Source organism: Narcine bancroftii, chromosome 1, assembly GCF_036971445.1.
Source record: "Narcine bancroftii isolate sNarBan1 chromosome 1, sNarBan1.hap1, whole genome shotgun sequence".
Lineage (NCBI taxonomy): Eukaryota > Metazoa > Chordata > Chondrichthyes > Torpediniformes > Narcinidae > Narcine > Narcine bancroftii.
The window spans coordinates 486,635,152-486,650,716 of NC_091469.1; the positions used below are offsets into that span (position 1 = coordinate 486,635,152).

Here is a 15,565-nt window from a genome sequence, read left to right on the forward strand (position 1 = left end):
AGATCTCCATCAACATCAACTTACAAAGCTGGATTGGAGGCATGACCTATATCTACAAACTCCAGAACATTAGAGTCACCTGTAATTGGGTCGGCATTGCCTCATCCAGTCATCCCTTCCCACTAATCACCTCCTGTGACCTCATCTCTGTTCTAAATCTATTCTCCTGCAACTTACGGCTTTGTCCCCTAGTTCTCATCCTATTTCCCTGCGACTTTCCAGCCTCTATCTTATCTATCTCCTTCATAATTTTATATTTCTGTATGATTTCCTCTCATTCTTCTGAATTCCAACAGTTTTGTCCCAGGTGACTCCACCTCTTCTTGTAGCTGATGAACCTCTTCTGCACTGCTTCCAAAGCCAGTAAGGAGGCCAGAAATGCACGCAGTACTCCAGATGCGTCCTCACCAGTACCCTGTAAAGTTGCAACAGAACCTCCCTGTTCTTAAATTCAAACCTTCCAACAATGAAGGGTAACTTTGCATTTTCCTTCTTGCTGTACCTGCAAGCCAAACTTTAGCGATTCTTGCACAAGTATTTTGAAGTCTTTCGGTACAACAGCGTGCTGCAATCTTTCAATAATCTGATCTTACATTTTTCTTCCAAGGTGCATGACCTCACATTTACCAACATTGTACTCCATCTGTCAGACTCTTTCCCACTCACTTAACCTATCCATATCCCTCTGCAGACTCAGCACAATTCATTTTTCCACTCAATTTAACATCATCACTCTTTAGATATGCTACATTCATTCCCCTCTTTCAAATCATGAATGTATATTGTGAACAGCACTCTGGTTGTCAAAATTCCCAACTCTCTGCCTTCTATAGGCAATCTACACTTCCCAATGCCTGAGCAAAGCATCCAAAATCCCACCTTGGCCAGGCTCTCATTGGGAAGAAGATGTGCAAGTATGAAATCACTCATGGCCAGATACAAGAACTGTTTCCTCCCTGCCATTATCAGACTCCTGAATGAACCTCATACTTGTAAACGAATGTTAGTTTTTCTCTGTTCTAATTGATCTCTCTACATTTGCTGACTGCAGATTATCGACTACAGTTCGGCATTTAACACCATCCCCCCCTCAAAACTGAGCAGCAAACTCCAAGACCTGGGAGTCAACACCCCACTGTGTAACTGGATCATGGATTTCCTCACCTCCAGACCACAATCAATGAGGATTGGTAAGACCTTCTCCTCCACAATCTTCATCAACACCAGAGTACCACAGAGCTACTCACTTTACACCTACAACGGTGTAGCTCGGTACGACAATAACACTATCTACACATTTTCTGACGATACCATGGTAGTGGGTTGTATAATGAAAAATGATGAGTCAGCCTACAGGAGGGAGATTGAAAACCTGGCTGAATGGTGCACCAACAACCTTGCACTCAATGTAAGAAGCTGATTGTTGACTTTAGAAAGGGAAAGCCAGAGGTACACTGTCCAGAGATCATTGGTGGTCAGAAGTGGAGAGGATGAGCAAATTTAAGTTCTTGGGAGTCACTATCTTGGAGGATCTTTTCTGGACCCAACACACCAATGGCATCGTGAAGAAAGCACGTCAGCGCCTCTACTTCCTCAGGAGTTTGTCGAGGTTTGGTAAGACACCAGAAACCCTGGCAATTTCTACAGAGGTGTGGTGGAAAGTGTGCTGACCGGCTGCATCACGGTCTGGTATAGGAATATCAATACCCTCGAGTGTAAAGCCCTCCAAAATGTAGTGGACGCAGCCCAGGACATCACAGGCAAAACCCTCTCCACTATCGAGAACATCTACAGGGAACGCTGCCATCGAAGGCAGCAGCAATCACCAAGGATCCACAATCATCCAGCACACGCTCTGTTCTCGCTGCTACCATCAGGAAAGAGGTATCGGTGCCATAAGACTCACACCACCAGGTTCAGGAACGGCTGCTCCCCCTCCCCTATCAGACTCCTCAACAACAAACTCAATCAGGGACTCATTTAAGGGCTCTGACTTGTGCACTTTATTGATTTTCTTTATTCCCTCTGTATTGCACAGTTTGTTTACACTTGTTATCTGTGTATAGTTCTTTATTTGTTTACATGTATACGCTGTGTACAGTTTAATTTTGCACCATCAATAAGTGGTGATTCTGCTGCGCCCACAGGAAAAGGAATCTCAGGGTTGTATGTGACATCATGTACATACTCTGACAAGAAATCTGAAATCTGTAATTCTGCACACTGTACTGTGTCTATCTGCTGTATAATGTATGGGTTGACCAGTGGATTGCACGCATTATACCTTGGTACCTGGACAATAACTCGAAATCGACCAAAAGCTACCTTTTTTTCTTTATCTAACCCTTGATACCCTTTTATTTCTAGGTTCCTTGGTCTTGTTGGACATCATCCACCCTTACGGGAACACCTTCGATCTGACTTCTCACTATATCATTTTTCTACAGTTCCTATGGGCCAAGAGACAAATCTGATACAGCTGCACTGTGTCCACTTCTGCTGGGTTCAGTCTTTTCCTACTGAAACCAGTCTTCCCCTAAATCAGGACCCCAATCTGTCAATTTGTGTCCTCCATAATAGAGTGATGGTAACAATTTGCGTAAGGCTCTCTCATTGACACTCCCTCTTATTGCCTGGGTACATCCCAAGGAATACTGGCACCAAAGCTCTCCAAGATAAGTTTTTGAAAACTCTGTTCCCTCTTGGTTTTTCCCAATTAATGAGATTACTAGAGCTGCACTATTACACTTCTCTGTGAAATGCCTGCATATCTCTCTCCTAGTGACCATTCAGTGGCCTGTCATACATCCTGAGCAGAGTGAGCTAGAGGCACACTCCCTGTGATCAATGGATCAAGAACTCAGACTGCCACAGAGCCCATGGCCATTCAGGTAGTTCTACTGTATGCTTTCAAGATCTGGACAAGCTACAGCAGGCATCTCAGAGCCCTTTCCACATAACTCTCCAGGTTCACTCGAAGTGTAAGCAAAATAACTTCTAGGCCAACATCCTCAGTACTACCACCCTGGTTACACTCCATTCGTGACGTCACAACACTGGACTTTAGAAACAGACTCAAAGTTCACATTTATTATACAGAGTACATTCATGACATTCATAGAACTAACCCTCCTCTCCCTGCTTGCTGGTATGCCCTGCCCCACTTATCCACCTGTTACCTCCTGCCTTTGGGCCTGTGCTCCTCCCCCTGCCTCTACCCATCATTTTGTTCAGGTGCCTGTCTACATTTTTTTCATACCTTGATGAAGGACTCAAGCCCAAAACGTTGGTCATATATCTTTGCTATATAAAGTACACTGTTTGGCCAGCTGAGTTTCTCCAGCATTGTTTTTACATGCATGACGTGACATACAACCCTGAGATTCTTTTCTGAGGGCCAGTAAACTGTACTTAAACTGAATGTTGACTCACCCCCTTATATATGGTCTTCTTGTACTTAGCTACACAGTCATAGGTGTACAGTGAGTAGAACAGGAGCCTGTGGTGCTCCGGTGCTGATGGAGATTGTGGAGATGTTTTTGCCAATCTGAACTGATTGGTGTCTAGAGGTGAGAAAATCCAGAATCCACTGGGGTATTCAGGCCAGGTGTTGGAGTTTATTGATCAGTTTGGAGGGGATAATAGTATTAAATGCTGAACTGTAATAAATAAAGAGCATCCTGATGTATGCACCTTTGCTGTTCCAGTGTTCCAGGGTTTTGTGAAGATTCAGTGAGATGGTATCCGCCATAGACATGAGACCTGTCATTGGAAGTTAAGACCAGGCAGACACAGGAAGAGACTTTGCGAAGAATCCTGGGAATCTCGGGCTGAGATGCAGGCTGCATCTGGGATGGTATTGAGGACCTCGAGGTTTTGCACCAGAAACAACCATAAACAGTGGAAAAAGTAGACCACCCACCCAATCTGGTGCTTCTTGCCCCATCGGAGGAAGAACCTATGGCTCCAGTGACGGCTTGTAAAGCAACTCAAAACCTGTGAGACCCAGTGCAAGCAAGTCTTCCCCCATCCCCCAAGGAAGAGATGATCTGTCAAATGTACAGAGATGTCAAGACCTGTTCAGCTGGATGTGAAAGATTCTAGAGGACTGAATTGCAGAAAAGCAAACAAGTTCTCACCAATGTCCAATCAAAAACATAACCATTAGAAGTAAATAATCTGGTCATCGTCTGTTGGCTAGAGCTTGCTGTTCAGAAACAAGTTGCCAACTTATAAAATTATAACAGTAACTTCACTGGGTGTAAGGTACTGAAAGACATTCCAAGATCATGAATTTGGATCTTTTTTACACAATTTACCCTGTGTAAAAGTGGCCAGTTCAAAATAAAGATGCCTGACTAGGTCGTGGGAGTGGTAGAGGCAAAATCCACTCAGTAACTCTGAAGGGACTCTCTTTTGCTTCTCTCTTGCTCTCACTGTTAGGGGCGAAAATAACGGTGACTCTTTGTCGGCCCTTATGGCAGGCAAAAGGCACTATGCGAATAAAAGAATATTGTAACCTTGAAGAACCACTGTGCCAAGATCCAGAAGGTGAGGGTGAAGGAGTATTGTATTTGTCACCTGAAGGCATAAACTCCAGATAGGGGTCGGGTTCATAAAATTCAAATTAAATACACTATTAATGTCTTTTTTTGAAGTATCAGTTTGGCTGCAGAAAGTATGAATTTTGGTGTATCTAATACACTGTACAATATATGATGACAATAAACTGGTTATCTTTACTGCTTACCGACAAATATCTCTCCCAAATGTTCGTGATTTACATGCATCTTAAAATGAACATTTGCCAGGCCAATTTCAGTACCATTTTGTACAGTCTCAGTATGGAAATCCATTGTTTGTGGCTGCCTGTTTAACCATACTGTGGGACTGGCCTCAATATTCTTAGATTAATGAGGCTCCAAGCATGTTCTAGTGGCCAACTCTGGAACATGTAGGTGAGAAATACATCATTTAATGATCCTTACTTACCCATTCCATTGAGCAACTAATTACTCAGGTTCCACACATCGTGTCTAGGGATTTCCATTGTGCTTGGAAGTTTACTGCAACGTGAAGCAGTAATTTCAGAAAGTGGCGGGAGAGGTTGCGACCTCTCTCCTTCATTCTATGGTGTTCTGTGTAATCCTCGAGCTGTACTGTTGCTTCAGCACCAATTACCCGTTCAAAATATCTTATTACTTCAAACAAAAACAGTAGAGCACAGGAAGTTTGTGACAGAAAATGAATGTATTCAGTGACTTAATATGTACTGGAGCTCATAATTTTTAAAAATTTAGACATACAGCACGGCAACAGGCCTTTTTGACCCACGAGTCTGTGCTGCCTTTATTACACCCAATTAAGCTACAACTTCAAACGTTTTAAAAGGTGGGAGGAAATCAGAGAACCCTGAGGGAAACCCATACAGAACATGGGGAGAATGTATAAACTCCTTACAGACAGTGCCGGATTCAAACCCGGTCGTTGGCGCTGTATTACATTGGACTAACCGCTCCGCTAACTGTGCAGTCTCATGTTATAATTGGTTTCATGTCATAAATGTTCAATCGTATACAGCGTGACCAGGACATTGTTCTAATTAGAGTGCACATCATTAGTGATTGAAATGCCATTCGGGAAGTGACTTGTGACATACATGCTATGATAACCTACACTGGGGCTGATCAATTTCTCGGAGCTTTGTTCTTGATTTTATCAGTGCCACTCATGCCAACATGGACTAGCTGCTTACAACATGTGAGGGGTGTGATGAACACCTGGATTCTGCTTTCAATTACTCTCCACTGTGATAAAGACAAAACAGGACTCTTACAAGGTCCATGTCAAATGGAACACCAGTCACCAACTTTCAGGAAAAGGTCCTGAAGGTGATGATCTGGTGGAAGTTTATCAAATTATTGGAGGGTTTGATCAGGGTGGACAGTCGGAACTTATCTCCAGGGTAAAAATGCCACATGCTGGAGGGCATGCATTCAAGGCGAAGGCAGTGGGGGGTGAAGGGGAGTTTAAAGATGTGTGGGGCAGTGTTTTTTTTGATACAGAGAGTAGCAGATGCTTGGAGTGGGGGTGGAAGCAGATAGAATTGTACTATTAAAGAGGCTTCTAGATGAATATAGGAGCAGAAGTAGGCCATTTGGCGTGTCAAGTCTGCTCCACCATTGCATCATGAGTTGATCTTTTCACCCACTCAGCCGCACTCCCCGGCCTTCTACCCATAACCTTTGATCCCCTGACTATTCAGATACCTATCAATCTGCCTTACATACACCCAACGATCTGGCTTCCACAGCTGGCCGTGGTAGCAAATTCCAGAGGTTCTCTCTCTGGCTAAAGAAATTCCTCCGCATCTCGGTTTTAAATGGAAGCCCTTCAATCCTGAAATTGTGCCCTCTGGTCCTATGCAGGGACAGGGATGGCATACAAGCAGCAAAGTTTTCATTTAAATTGGGGATCATATTCGGTGCAGAGGTGTGGGCTGAAGGGTCCGTTCCTGTGCTGTATTGTTCTATGTTCTTAGATCAATCTTGGACGCAGTGATTGGGTCCATTTCCACATTGTGGGGAGAAAGGCTTCCAGCATAATGTTAACGGATGAACAGTGTCTTCCATTAATAGCAATCACAGTGCCATCCATCAGACTGCTTCACTGGGCATGTCACATCAGTTCAAATTTGAACCACAAACACTTCCATTCCTAAAATCTCTAACAGTACTTTGCTGTGAACAAAACGTACTGCAGATGTCAGGGTTTTGCAATTGTAGTACTTCCTCAGATTATTGTCTTTCTGGATTAAAAAGCAGCACAGACCTCGTTCTTTTTTATGACTGTCCACCCAGCACTGGATTAATGGTACTTTGCATGCTCCAGTTATGTCCTGTAAAATTCCAAGATTCCTGCCAGTGAGGAGTTGCGGTGGGAGAGGAGAATGATGAATCTCCACATTTCAAGTTGATGAAAAATAAATGTTATTTTATTTTAAATTTAGACAAACAGCTCACTATCAGGATCTATCGGCCCACGAGTCCGTGCCACCCAATTACACCCAGTTGAGCTACAACCCCCTGGTATGTTTTGAAGGGTGGGAGGAAACCGTAGCCCCTGGAGAAGACCCATGCAAACACGGGGAAAATGTACCAACAAACTCCTTCAGACACCATGGGATTCAAACACTGTATATTGTCCTAACTATGCCGCCCTCAGACATGACTTAAGAGTTTAGTTTCAAAAGTAGTTTACTGTTTCCATGGAAGTAGAACGGTAAACCTTGGAATTATTTCCTGGTTGAACATATGAAACATATGAAACAGAGGAATTCAGCAGGTCGAACAGCATCAGCGGGAGAAAAATAATGGTTGGACCCTTTATCAAGGCTGAGAATGTGGAGATGAGAAGCCAATGTAATGAAGGAAGTGTGGAAGGGGTAGGACAGAGGCCTGTGTGGGATTGGTGAACTTGGGAGAGGATGGAGTGAGTCTTGGTCAGGACATGGTCAAAGAGCCCGAGAGGAGCAGAAACCACAGAAGAGGAGCAGTGAGAGAGGGACTCATGGAAATCCTATCGAAGAGATAGGAAAGCCTTTTCAAAGACGGTATGTTTCGAAGAGACTTCATGGGGATGGAGTCATTTAGTGACGAATTAAACTCTCCAGTTGTTGTAGTTAAGACCAACTGCCTTACTCAACTCTGATGCATGTTTTTAAATCACCCTCGATCCCGACAGCCTTCATGATGCTTGGCTCGGAAATGACATCATCTTTGATGACTGGCAGCAAGCCCAGTACTTCAGGGCTTCTTGTTCTTGCCGACTCAAACCTACATGAGCCAGTTCATTGTTTCGAGCGGTTCAGTCTGCTACAGGACACCCCTCCCCAGAACCACTGTTAGGAGGTGATGAACCCCTTGTATATACTCTGTCCGCCTGCTTAGGTGGGCGACCTCTCTGTGGTGGGCATTCAACTGTCACTGGTTGCTGGAAGTATACACGTGCTGGCTTGAGGCGGTCAATCGAGATTGTCTCTTGCCTGCCTTCCATGTCCACTACACACATCACGCTGTAGTGCCAAATCACTCTGAATGGACCCTCGTATGGGGGCTGAAGAGGGGCACGATGCAGGCCCCATTGTATGTACATATATTCACAGTCTTTGAGGTCCTTTGGGATATACGAAATGGTTGCACCATACTTTGAGGTAGGAACAGGTGACAACGTGCCAACTTTCCCACACAGCCGTGTTAAGAGTGCTGTGGGTGAATCATTCTGACCTCTTGCTGCTGGTATGAACTCCCACACACCAGCTCAGCAGAAGACGTGGCCATATCCTCCTTTGGTGCCGTACGAATGCCCATCATCACCCAAGGCAATTCATCCATCTAATCCGAGCCTTTGAGGCGCGCCATGAGGGCTGACTTCAAATAGCGGTGGAATCTCTGCACAAGGCCATTGGATTGTGGATGGTATGCCGTGGTGTGAAGCAACTGTGTGCCGAGTAGCCGGGCTCGTGCCATCCACAACATTGATGTGAATTGTGCCCCCCTGTCTAAGATTATGCCGACCAGCAACCTTAAACGAGTCACCCAGTTCACGATAAACGCTTTGGTGCACGACGTGGTGGAGGTGTCTGAGAATGGGACAGCTTCCGGCCATCTCGTAAACCTATTGACCATTGTCAGAAGATACCTGACACCTCGTGATGGTGGCAGTAGTCCCACGATGTCTATATGTACGTAGTCAAAACACTTGTGTACTGGGGAAAAGATTGGAGCGGTGCTTTTACATGCTGCTGTGTTTTTGAAGTCTGACATTGTACACAAGTTCTGGTCCAGTGAGCAACCTGTTTCTGTGGGCTGTGCCATACAGATTTTCCTGCTACTAGCTGCATAGTGACTTAAATGAAAGGGTGCACCAGGCCATGAATCGCATCAAATACTCGGCGTCTCCAAGTAACAGGAATAATTGGTCAGAGTTGCCTTGTGGATACGCCGCATAGGATTGTAGCAGTTGAAGGTCCGAATCTCAAGTCCTCCAGCTTAAGAATGGATACTGCTCTATGATAGGTCGCTATGTCATTGTCCTCCTGCTGTGCTGCCATGAGAGCTACGTAGTCTATACCTGGAGACCATGTGTAAACTGAATGGACTGATATGCTGGATAATGCATCCACTATGTGATTCTTTTTTCCTGGAATATGTCGAATGGACATGGTATATTCGAAATAAAAGAGAGATTCCTCTGTTGCCTTATCGACCATGGGTCCAAAACCTTAGCAAAGGCAAACATTAGGGCCTTGTGGTGTGTAAATACGACAGAATCTCTTCCTTCGAAAAGAACCTGAAATGGCAGATGGTCAGGAAAAGGGCCAGAAGCTCCCTGTCAAATGCACTGTACTTTTGCTCAGGAGGTCTCAGGTGCTTGCTGAAAAAGGTCAATGGCTTCCAATTGCTCTCAATCAGTTGTTCCAGCCCGCCTCCAACGGCCGTGTTAGATGCATCAACAGTGAGAGCTGTGGGCACATTGGGTTGAGGGTGTACCAACATGGTCATGTTGGCCAGCATTCCTTGGCTTTATCGAAAGCAGCTATCAATTCCCCATCCCAGTTCAGGTCTTTGGGTTGCCCGGAAAGAAGTTGGAAAAGGGTCGCATTATTCAGATCGCTGATGAGAAAAACTGATTCTTTCACCATGTTTGGCCTGGAGAACTTTCTTAATGGCCTTCACCTCAGTGGGGAGTGGCACCGATCTGTGCCGATCAATCAGTTAGCCGAGAAAATCGATGGAGGACAGGCCAAACTGGCATTTAGCCAGATTGATAATCAGGCCATAGTCACTTAATCGTTGGCATAGTTGACGAGAGTGGTTGGTGATCAGTATATTGCTAAGGTAAATAACTACAAAATAGAGGCCGCAACCCATAGAGTCCATAAGTCGTTAGAAAGTCTGAGCAGCATACGCAGAAATTCAAAAAGGCCGAATGGCGTGATGATCGCCATCTTTGGGGCATTGTCGGGGTGAATTGGAATTTGATGATATCCCCTCACCAGGTCAGTTTTGGAGAATATCTTAGCACTGTCTAGGATTGCGGTGAAATCCTGGATGTGCGGGACAGGGTACCGGTCAGCTGTCATGACGTCATTTAACCGGTGATAATCTCCACATAGCCTCCATCCTCTGGTAGCTTTTGGCACCGTGAACAAGGGAGATGTCCATGGACTGTCCAAACGACGCACTATGCCCATGTCCTCCATTTTATGGAACTCTTCTTTAGCGATTCGTAGTTTGTCTGGAGGTAGTCTATGCATCCTGGCATGCAGTGGTGCTCCTCTCGTGAGGATATGATACTGGACCCCTCGGGCTTGAACATAACAGTGAACTGTGGGGTGACTATGGCTGGACATTCTGCATACTCGTTCGAGGAAAAAGTAACCGAGTCCAGAGTGGCCTGACATAAGGTGAGTGATTCAAAGGTTTTGGAGTTAGCCAACCGCTGTCACTTTAGGTCCACTAATAGACAGTCAGCTCATAGGAAAACTGTGCCTATCAGAGGTTGTGGTACATCAGCCAACGTGAATGTTCATAAAAATCGGTGAGGGCCGAATCCAAGTGTAATAGTCCACACCCCTTATGTTCTAATATCGCTTTTGTTAGCAGCTGTAAGGGATAGTCCACACATTCCATTACGGATATTCCAGCCCGTAGAAGGCAAAACACTGACCTCAGCTCCTGTGTCTACCAGGAAACACCGACTTGAATGCCAGTCCCATAGGTAGAGGAGGTTTTCTCAATAGCCGGCTGCAGAACCCCAACTCTGATGACAGTAACACCAGTGGTCCCTATTCGGACTGTCATCTACAGTTGTTGCCACTGCCCTACATCCTGGAGCATTGACCCATCGGGCACTCTGGTGCGGTGTAGCAACTAAATCCATGGTGGCTCTGCCATGTTGTCTGCCAGTTCACAAGCATCGTCAAAATCGCCATTCACTAGGAGCAGGCGAATGTCCTCGGGCATTTGCTCCAGGAACAACTGCTCAAAAAGCAGACACAGCCTTGGCCATCCATTACCGCCAGCATTTCATTCATAAGGGCAGTCGGTGTTTGGTCACCCAGGCCATCCATTTGTAACAACCTTGTTGCTTGTTCGCGGCGGGACAGCCCGAATGAGCGAATCGATAGTGACTTAATAGAATCGTGTCTGCTATTCTCAGGGCGTTGACTTAGGAAATCGACAATCCTATCTACTGTGTCCTGGTCCAATGAATTGGCCATGTAATAGTACTTGGTGGAGTCCATTCTGATCCTACGAACATGGAAAACTGGGCTTCTACCTGCTGAAACTAGTCCACGGGCTGCAAGGTCCAAAAGGTAGGCAGTTTAAGCGCTACCACGTTCTGGACATTTTTTTTGGGTCATCTTGGGTCTAAATTGCTGTTTGGACCTGTCGGGGTCATCACTGTAGTCATTTAGTGACGAAATAAATTTGCCAGTCATTGTAGTTGAGTAAGGGCAACTGCCTTACTCAACACTGATATATGTTTTTAAAGCACTTTCGCTCCTGACGGGCTTTGTGACACTCAGCCCAGAAGTGACATCATCTCTGGTACTTCAGGGCTTCCTGTTCATGCCAACTCAAACCTCTGTGAGCCAGTTCGTTGTTTAGTGCGGGTCAGCCTGCTACAGGGGAGCCATAAACTGGACCAAAGGGTGGAATCTGAGGCTAAATACAATCTGCTGGATTCTCATCCAACCTGTTCCATTGTTCAGTGAGATCATGGATGTGGTTGGTAGCTGGAGGAGCAGTGTTGAGAAACACATAGGTTGCAGAAGGACTTGGACAGATTAGGCGAATGGTCAGAGAAGTGGCAAATGAAATATATTGGAAAGTGAGCAGTCATGCACTTTTGTAGAAAAATAAACAGGCAGACAATTTTTTAAATGGGGAGAAAATGGAAAATACCCAGATGTAAAGAGACCTGAGAGTCCTTGTGCAGGATAGCCTGTGCATGTTGAGTCAGTGGTGAAGATGGCAAATGCAATGCTGGCATTCATTTCAGGAGGAATCGAATATAAGAGCAAGGATGTGATGATGAGGCTTTATAAGGCACTGGTGAGACCTCACTTGTAGTATTTGCAAGCAATTTTGGGCTCCTCATTTAACAAAAGAGGTGTTGAAGTTGCAGAGGGTTTCAAAGGAGGTTCACGTGGATAATTCCAAAAGTAAAAGGGTTTTCATATGAGGAGCACTTAACAGCTTTTGGCCTGTATTCATTGGAATTTAGAATGAGGGGGAGATCTCACTGAAATATTTCAAATGACGTGGACAGGGTAGATGCAGAAAGGTTGCTTCTCATGGTGCGAGAGCCTAGGACAAGAGAGAACAACTTCAGGATTGAAGTCCACTTAACCAGAGATGCATCAGAATTTCTTCAGTCAGAGGGTCGTAACTCCATGGAATTTGTTGCCACAAGTAGTTGTGGAAGCCAGGCTGAAAAGTCTATTTCTGCTCCTATGTCTTTTGGTCTTCATCTTGTGCCTTAAACTTGATTTCCCATAGCTCTTAAATCCCTTGTGTTCAAAATACCTTTGTGTTTCTATCTCAGGCCATGCATGAGTATAATTTTCCCATTTTCGTTCTAAATAGCTAAGCTTGAGGCCAAGACTATTAACTTGAAAAGAATGCAGAGGAGATTCACCAGGACATTTCCATGACTTGAGAGATTGAGTTCTAAGGAGAGACTGGATAGGTTGGGTATGCCTTGAAGCGCAGGAGACTGAGGGGGGAGCTTGCATTATAAAATCATGACGGGCATGGAAAAAAGAATGCTCAGTCTTTTTCCCAAGATAGATCATTTTAGACTGTCTGCAGGCCTGTGACTAGTGGTGGGTCTCAGGGATCAGCACTGGGACTACAGTTGTTGGGACTACAGGCCTGTGACTAGTGGTGGGCCTCAGGGATCAGTACTGGGAGGATTGTTGTTTGTCATTTATTTATATCAATGATAATAATGTGGGAAATTGGGTCAGTAAGTTTACAGATCACACTAAGATTGGAGGTGTCCTGGAGAGCAATGGAGGTTTTCAAAGCTTGCAGAGGGATTTGGACCAGCTGGAAACAGGCTGCAAAATGGCCGATGGAATTTAATGCAGACAAATAGGAGGTGTTGCATTTTGGAAGGACAAACCAAGAAAGAACATACACGGTAAATGGTCGGGTACTGAGGAGTGCAGTAGAACATAAGGGGATCTGGGAATGCACATATATAAGTAGCGTCACAGGGCGGTAAAGAGACCTTTTTAGCATATTGGCCTTCATAAATCAAAGTACTGAGTATAGGAATTGGAATGTTATGGTAAAGTTGCATAAGAGGCCAAATTTAGTGTAGTTTTGGTCACCTAACTACAAGAAATATATCAATAAGATTGAAAGAGTTCAGAGAAGATTTATTTAGATGTTGCCTGGACTTCAGGAACTGAGTTACAGGGAAAGGTTAAACTTTATCCCCTGGAGCGTAGAAGAATGAGCGGAGATTTGATAGAGGTATATAAAATTATGAGGGGGACAGACAGAATAAATGTAGGTAGGATTTTTTCCTATAAGGGTAGGTGAGATACAAAGCAAAGGACAAGGGTTAAGAGTGAATGGGGATAGGTTTAGAGGGAACCTACACAACATACTTGTTTGTGTACTGAAGGACTGTGCAGACCAATTGACGGATGTCTGCACAGACACCTTCAACTCCTCACTGTAGCAGTTGATCGTTCCCTCAGGGTTTAAGACATCCCGTTACCCATTGAGAGTGACAATAAGAGGCCTCGATGACCACCACCCTGTGCCACTGACCTCTACCATTATGAAATGCTTTGAGTGTCTGGTGAAGGAAGGCATCAAAGCACACCTCCCAGAGATGCTGGACCCATTTCAATTCACCTACATAAGAAACCGCTCCACAGACGATGCTATAGCTTTGTTGCTTCACTTCATCCTGGCCCACCTGGAGAACAACACCTCAATCGGCAGGCTACAGTTCATTGACTTCAGCTCGGCATTTAATAAAATTATTCCCCAGAGACTGGTGGAGAAGCTGTCCTCGCTGGGATTCAACACCCTGTAATGGAAGATTCTAACCTGTTTTTTTAAACTTGCAGCTCTGGGTTCTGGAAGGCTGAGAACCTGCTTGTGTTTTAGAATCAGCAGACATAAGCTAAATTCCACCAAGGGGCCAGAGATGCTGTTATCTGACGAAAGGACATCTGTGCACCAAGAACATTTAATCTTCCTGCTTGTTTTGGTCACAGACTGTCAGAGGCCTAGCCTTGATGCAAAATAAACCATTGTATTCAAAGTGATAAGCTGAAAATTATGTTATTCGTTAGAAGCCTAGCATGCTAGCTTGCTCGCTTATTTTTCTTGCTGCGCTGGGAATAGGTGCTTGGGTAAGCAGTTTTTGGGTAATATAAGCCATAGTCCCGCTGCTGAAGTTTGAGACTCTCCGAGAGGTGGCAACATCTCTCAGCCAGCAAGAAGAACTTCTAGAGTCCAGCCAACGTCCTGGTCGGGGAAGGTGGAGAAGCTGCTACCGGCGCCCCGACAACCTACTACAAGTGTGCGGTCGTTGCCTCGCTTCGGCAGTTGGGACCAGTCCAAGCGTTGATAAGTATAGTTGGGAAGGGCTTGCATATTGTAGTGTGAAATCAGCTTTTGAATTTGTAATAAACATTTGTATAAACTGAATTGCTCTCGGTGTGTGTGTCTATTTTCTTTCGGTAGCTCAAATACTGAGACCAATCTAAAATGAACAAAATGAGAGCTATAAGTTTACCCAAGACACACCCCTCTCTGTAATTTGATCCTGGACTTCCTTAAGGAAAGATCACAGTCTGTCTGGTTCGGTAGCAGAATGACGAGCACTGACGCACCCCAGGGCTGTGTGCTCAGCCCACTCCTGTTCACACTACTGACCCACGACTGCATCACCAGATCCAGCTCCAACAGTGTCATCAAGTTTGTAGATGACACAACAGTAGTTGGCATTAGAGAGAAGAGGTGGAAAATCTAGTGAAATGGTGCAAGATTAATAACCTGAGTTTCAACGTGGTCAAGATGAAGGAAATTATCATGGACTTCAGGAGGACAAGGAATGACCACCCTCTACTACACATCAACAATTCTGTAGTAGAGAGAGAGGAGAGCACCAAGTTCCTTGGAGTTCACTTAATTAGAGACCTGTCGTGGACACTCAACATCTCCTCACTTGTCAGGAAGGTGCAACAGTGACTGCACTTCCTGAGAAGACTGAAGCGGGCAAGGCGACTGGCCACCATCATGTCAAACCTCTGCAGGAGTTCTTATTGAGAGCGTCCTGGCTGGCTGTATCACAGTGTGGTACGGTTGATGCAGAGAAATAGATCGGAGGTCAATCCACAGGTCCATAAGAGTGGAAGAGAGGATCACTGGAGTCTTCCCCCATCAATGTGATCTACTGGGAATGATGTCTGAAGAGGGCACATAAAATTATTGAGGACCTCTTCAACCCTGCACACAGCACCTTT

General features: G+C 45.0%; 1 protein-coding gene across 4 annotated transcripts in view; it reads right to left on the bottom strand.

The window, feature by feature from the left end:
- The window catches only part of arhgap39 (Rho GTPase activating protein 39), a 579,720-nt gene that overhangs the window by 103,351 nt on the left and 460,804 nt on the right, over positions 1 to 15,565 (bottom strand). The gene's annotated exons all lie outside the window — the stretch shown is intronic.